Source organism: Callorhinus ursinus, unplaced genomic scaffold (assembly GCF_003265705.2).
Source record: "Callorhinus ursinus isolate GAN/ISIS: 27379988/994484 unplaced genomic scaffold, GSC_fseal_2.0 scaffold12, whole genome shotgun sequence".
Taxonomy (NCBI): domain Eukaryota; kingdom Metazoa; phylum Chordata; class Mammalia; order Carnivora; family Otariidae; genus Callorhinus; species Callorhinus ursinus.
The window spans coordinates 25,614,794-25,620,525 of record NW_027397074.1 but is presented as its reverse complement, the minus strand read 5'-3'; the positions used below and the strand labels follow the sequence as shown (position 1 = coordinate 25,620,525).

The 5,732-nt window shown below is 38.7% G+C and overlaps 1 pseudogene; it reads left to right on the top strand.

Annotated features, from left to right (window-relative positions):
- The first annotated feature begins 4,562 nt into the window (after window positions 1-4,562).
- LOC112825307 (large ribosomal subunit protein uL30 pseudogene) lies at window positions 4,563-5,219 on the top strand (annotated as a pseudogene).
- The last annotated feature ends 513 nt before the right edge of the window (window positions 5,220-5,732 follow it).

The window sequence follows — 5,732 nt, the reverse complement described above, 5'->3', positions numbered from 1 at the left end:
TCTTAATAATGTTTTATTCTTATCAAGAATGAGAGTAGGCTCTCAGGGCATAACAGAAACTTTAGGAAAATACTCTCCTCAGTAAATTGGAAAACCTTTAGAAGGAGGTGTGGATTGCTTGGCTAGCAGGGCACTGTTGTACTACTGTGCTAGCTATGGGATAGAAAGGTCCAGAGCAGATTATTTCTATTGGTTGAATATAAGTGGGACAATCTCTGCAAATTCTATAGGATACTTAATGTTAGTAATGATCTCTTTCCTATGTTGCCCTGTCTAGAAGAAAACAACATTGAAAAAACAATTTGGTGGCATGGGAACCACCTTTGTTCCCAGTAGCCTTATGTCTTGGCTGTCTGTGGGACAGAAATCCACCATTAGCTCATTTGAGGTAAAGTTCTATTATATTTACTTCTTAGTTCATATACAGTAGTGGACATATTATGGATTAAATTTAAACTTGGAATCAGTGGCTACATATGATTAATATGCAGGCCCATGGGGAGAGAAAATGAGGTAAAGAAGCATTGGGCCTACTCAGCTATCAAGCCTCTCTTTTCTGGTTTCATCCAGGTTTGCCAGGCTGCACATCCAAGGTTCATCCAAATCTAAGAGGCAGGCCAGGCTGTCAGTATTAGCAATGAGGTCATGGCTGAGAGAGAACACTGAACAGATCTGCACTGATGTTCATCTTAAGCTGATTAAACTCTCTTGTAGGTGGATTCTTTATAGCAACAACAAAAAAAGCCTTGCCTGAATTTTTGTCCCTGGCAGATGCTTACAGTAATACTCCTTACTGCTTGTGACAGCCTACGTGCACCTTTGCACTAGGGGTTCCCTCTGCCTGAAAAGTTCTTGCCCCAGATACCCACGTGGCTTGCTCCCTCATTTCCACCAGCTCTTGACTCCGATGTCACCACCTTCATGACGAGAGCTTTTCTGAAAACCCTTGTTAAAATTGCAAGCACCCCTAGGCATTTTCAATTCTCTATCCTACATTCTTTCCCCCAGAAAACCTATCACAATCCAACCTATTATATATTATAGTTATTTTGTGTTCTGTCCGTCTAGAATGTAAGAGCTGTGAAAGCAAGACTTTTTATTTTATAACTGCTGAATCTTCACAACAGTGCTTGGTACATGGTAGACAATCAATATTTGCTCAATATTGTTGAAAGAGTAGCATATTTTTACCAGTGCTTGTTGAACCAAAACTGTGCCTTTTAACAGAAAAATATATATAACCATGGGTAGATCTGCTGAAAAGACATAGCCACAGAGTGGAAAAATGTTCCATGTGGCTCCTATAAACCATACAGATATTTGCATTGGAGTTGGGTGTTCAAAAAAAGAGCATATCTTGTGTTCTGGTCCTTAAACAGGCAAAGTGAAAAGTATTAGTCCTATTGGCTATTGGGGGCTCATCAGGGGTTGGAAATGGACAGTGAAATTGGTGATAGAGAAACAGGCAGTTGAAATTTGCAGGAAAAAAAATAACCAAGTGAAATTGACAGAGAAGCACAGTTGAGGACAGTTAGGGAATGACATCTGCTGATTTCTAGTCGGTTCTCTCGCACTGTTAGGAACAGTTATTCCCAAGAGGCCTGTATAAAGGAACTGAAAAAAATTGTATTTAAGTAGAAAGTAACATTTCATGTAAATAATAAAATTTTTGCTTTCTTTTTCCCTAGCTTTATTGAGATATAATGATATAAGATTGTATAAGTCTAAGGCGTACAATGTAATGATTTTGCACTCTATAGGTCTGTAGTGCAAGATTAACACAATAAGATTATTTAACATCCCTTACTTCACATAGTTACATTTGTGTGTGTGGTGAGAACTTTTAAAATCTATTTTTGTAGCAACTTTCAAATATACAATATAGTATTGTTAACTACAGTAACCTCACTGTACATTATAGCTCCAGAATTTATTCATTTTATAATTGGAAGTCCGTATCTTTTGACCACCTTCACCAATTTTCCTCACTCCCCACCCCCTGCCCCTGGTGACCACCAATCTGTTCTCTGTTTGATAAGTTTTGGGGTTTTTTGTTTTTTTATTTAAGATTCCACATATAAGTGAGAATGTATAGTATTTGTCTTTCTGCATCTGACCTATTTCACTTAGCAAAATACCCTCAAGTTTCATCCATGTAATTACAAATGGCAGAATTTTTTTTTCTTTTTTATGACTAAATAGTATTACATTGTATTATATATATTTTATATACATTTCCATGTCTTGGCTATTGTAAATAATGCTGCAATGAACATGGGATTGCAAATACCTCTTTGAGATGCTCATTTCATTTTCTTTGCATATATATCCAAAAGTGGGATTTACATAGTAGTTCTACTTTTAACTTTCTGAGGAATTTCCGTACCGTTTTCCATAGTGGCTGTACCACTCTGCATCTTCACCAACAGTGCTCAAGCGTTCCCTTCTCTCACCTAACCACACTTGTTATCCCTTGTCTTTTGTGAAAAAGAAATTCTAACAAGTGTGAGGTGATATCTCATTGTGGTTTTGATTTGCATTTCCCTGATGATTAACGATGTTGAGCATCTCTTCATGTACCTAATGACCATGTGAATATGTTTTTTGGAAAAAGTCTCTGTTTAGGTCCTTTGCCCATTTCCTTTGCCGTGCAGAAGGCTTTTTAGTTTAATGTAGTTCCACTTTGTTTTGCTTTTGTTTCTTGTACTTTGGGCGTCGTATCCATAAAACCCTTGCTAAGACCAATGGCAGGGAGCTTTTCCCCTCTGTTTTGTTTCTAAAAGAAGTTCAAAAGAAGCAGTAGATATAGTGTACATTTTATTTTTAAAGAGTAAGTATGTAATTATTCCTACAAGGATAGAAAACAGTGATGAGGACCCCCAGTTTTTCAGCTTTCATTTCCTCAGCAATTTCTATACCCAACTATGATGCCGGGGCATATTCCCAAAGCTGATATACAAGTTGACTTTTATCATTTAACTAAAAGACTATATTGTACAAAGCCAGGACATTCAGAGGCTAAAGATGTGGGGACCAAAGAAACTGCAAATATTCTCTTTCCATGCTGTGGCATTCCATTTGTTTTAATTCCAAACATGGTGTCAACAATGCATTAAGCAGTAGTAGTCCTGTGAAGAGAGTATGCTTGATTATCATAGTGTTATTTTTTTATGAGACTTTAGAGTGATCAAAATGTGTTGTGTGTTAATTTCCTGTTATGTGTCTGAATTTTAGTTTTTACTACATTAGTGAGTTGAGGAACTGTTGTTAAGGTGCAATCAATTCATCAGCAGTGCTTGACAAGAGAAGTTTCTTGTTATTTAAGTTTTTTGTAGTACACAATTTTTAGTGTCCTACTCCACATCCTGTTGAAAAGGCCTGTACTAATACATTTAATAGGCCTATATGAAGGTTTAATAGCACATCAATAGCAGCAGGCTTCATCAAGTTCCTTATTAAATGTCTTCAGAGTGTCAGACATTGTTGTATACTCTGTAGGGCACACTGGTTCTCACACTGGTAAATTGTGGTCTGTCAGAGGCAAAAAGCTATGTCTACAAATCAAGGTAAAAATGATGTCTAGACATGTCTTCGAGAGGAGAGAGGTATAATATGGAAGTGATGGGAAGGAAAGACCTCTTTTGAGGAAAGACATCCGGAAGAAGCATATGAGGAAGCCTTGTCATTAGGAAGACACAGGATATGTTAGGAGACAATTGGAGAGTCTACCCTGATTGATTGTTAATGAACGATAAGCCTGGATCTGCTGATGACCGGCCATGGAGGTTGGTAGGCAAGTCTTGTACTTTATATAGAGTATGCAGTGAGGAGCTGTCAGATTCTTGAGTGGGTGGAGAGAACATGAGTGGAGCTGTGCTTCATGAAGATTGACGCAAGGACAGTTTCTAACCTGGATCGGAGACTGCACAGTGGAAGATGATTTAGCAGACTTGGACAATAATCCATGTGAGTTTATGTAATGAGAGTTAGGGGAATGACAGAGGATGTTGAGAGGAGGAAAAGATGAAAGTGATGGACCTTCTCAACTGATAGACCTTGAAAGTAGGTCAGACAACTCCAAAGCTTTGGGATTGTAATGCTGGCAGGATAGTAGTGGCTTGAACAGGGCAGCCAGGAAAATGAGTAGGTTTGGTGAGAAGATAATTATGAATTCAGCTATAAATAAAAGAACCAGAGGCTATTCAAGTGGACGCAGTGTTTTCTTTGTCTTAGTAAGCTATAACTGACATACAGCATGGTATAAATTTAAGGTATACAGCATAAAGAGTGGATTTACATATAAGTATTTCAAAATGATTACCACAATAAGTTTGGTTAGTACTGACCATCTTTTATAGATACAAGAAGAAGAAAGAGGGAAAAAAATGTTTGACGGTAGTTTTTAAATGATAGCGAAGTTGAGAACAGCAGAGAGATGATTTTGGGGTATTTACGTATATGTGGTATTTGAAGCCCAGGGGCACAAATGAAGTTGACAGGGGAGAAAAGTGCAGAAATAAAGGACAAGAGGATCAAGAACAAAATTAACTAGAAAAGACTCTTTTCCGGCTGGAACCATGGAGGGTGCAGAAGAGAAGAAAAAGAAGGTTCCTGCTGTGCCAGAAACCCTTAAGAAGAAGCGAAGGAATTTCGCAGAGTTGAAGATCAAGCGTCTGAGGAAGAAGTTTGCTCAGAAGATGCTTCGAAAGGCAAGAAGGAAGCTTATCTGTGAAAAAGCTAAGCATTACCACAAGGAATGTAGGCAGATGTACAGCACTGAGATCCGAATGGCGAGGATGGCAAGAAAAGCTGGCAACGTCTACGTACCTGTGGAACCCAAATTGGCATTTGTCATCAGGATCCGAGGTATCAGTGGTGTGAACCCAAAGGTTGGAAAGGTGTTGCAGCTTCCTCGCCTTCGCCAGATCTTCAGTGGCACCTTCGTTAAGCTCGACAAGGCTTCAGTTAACAGACTAAGGATTGTGGAACCGTATATAGCTTGGGGGTACCCAGACCTGAAGTTGGTGAATGAACTGATCTACAAGCGTGGTTATGGCAAAATCAATAAGAAGGGAATTGCCCTGACAGATAACACATTGATTGCCCGATCTCTTGGTGAATATGACATCATCTGCATGGAGGATCTGATTCACGCGATCTATACTGTTGGAAAACGTTTCAAAGAAGCAAAAAAAACTTTTTAGGGCCCTCAAATTATCTTCTCCACGAGGGGGAATGAAGAAAAAGACCACCCATTTTGTAGAAGGTGGAGAGGCTAGCAACAGGGAAGACCAGATCAATAGGCTTATTAGAAGGATGCCCTAAGGTATCTACCATGATTATTTTTGTGATCTGGTCAGTTAATAAATGACTACTCTCAAATGGAGAAAAAAAAATTAACTAGAAAAGAAGGCAGAAAGGAAGCCCTCCTTAATAAAATGGAGAGTGTTTGGTGTTTCTGAAGATAAGTTAGGTGGGAGGGGGAGGAGAGAGAGAGAGGAGCTGACAGTATGTTCAGTTCTGCAAGAGGATTATTTTGTGTCTTACCCCCCTTCTTTTTTCAATCATCTAAAACCGTCCCCACAACTGTCTCTCCTGATACAACTCCAGTATATCCCTACCATCAAGTCTACAAATCTTTTGACATTTGGCCCAATTTTTCTTTCCCTTCTATTACAAGTGATGCATTTTCTGCTCTCCTACCAAAAATCATTTCCTCTACTTGTGATTTA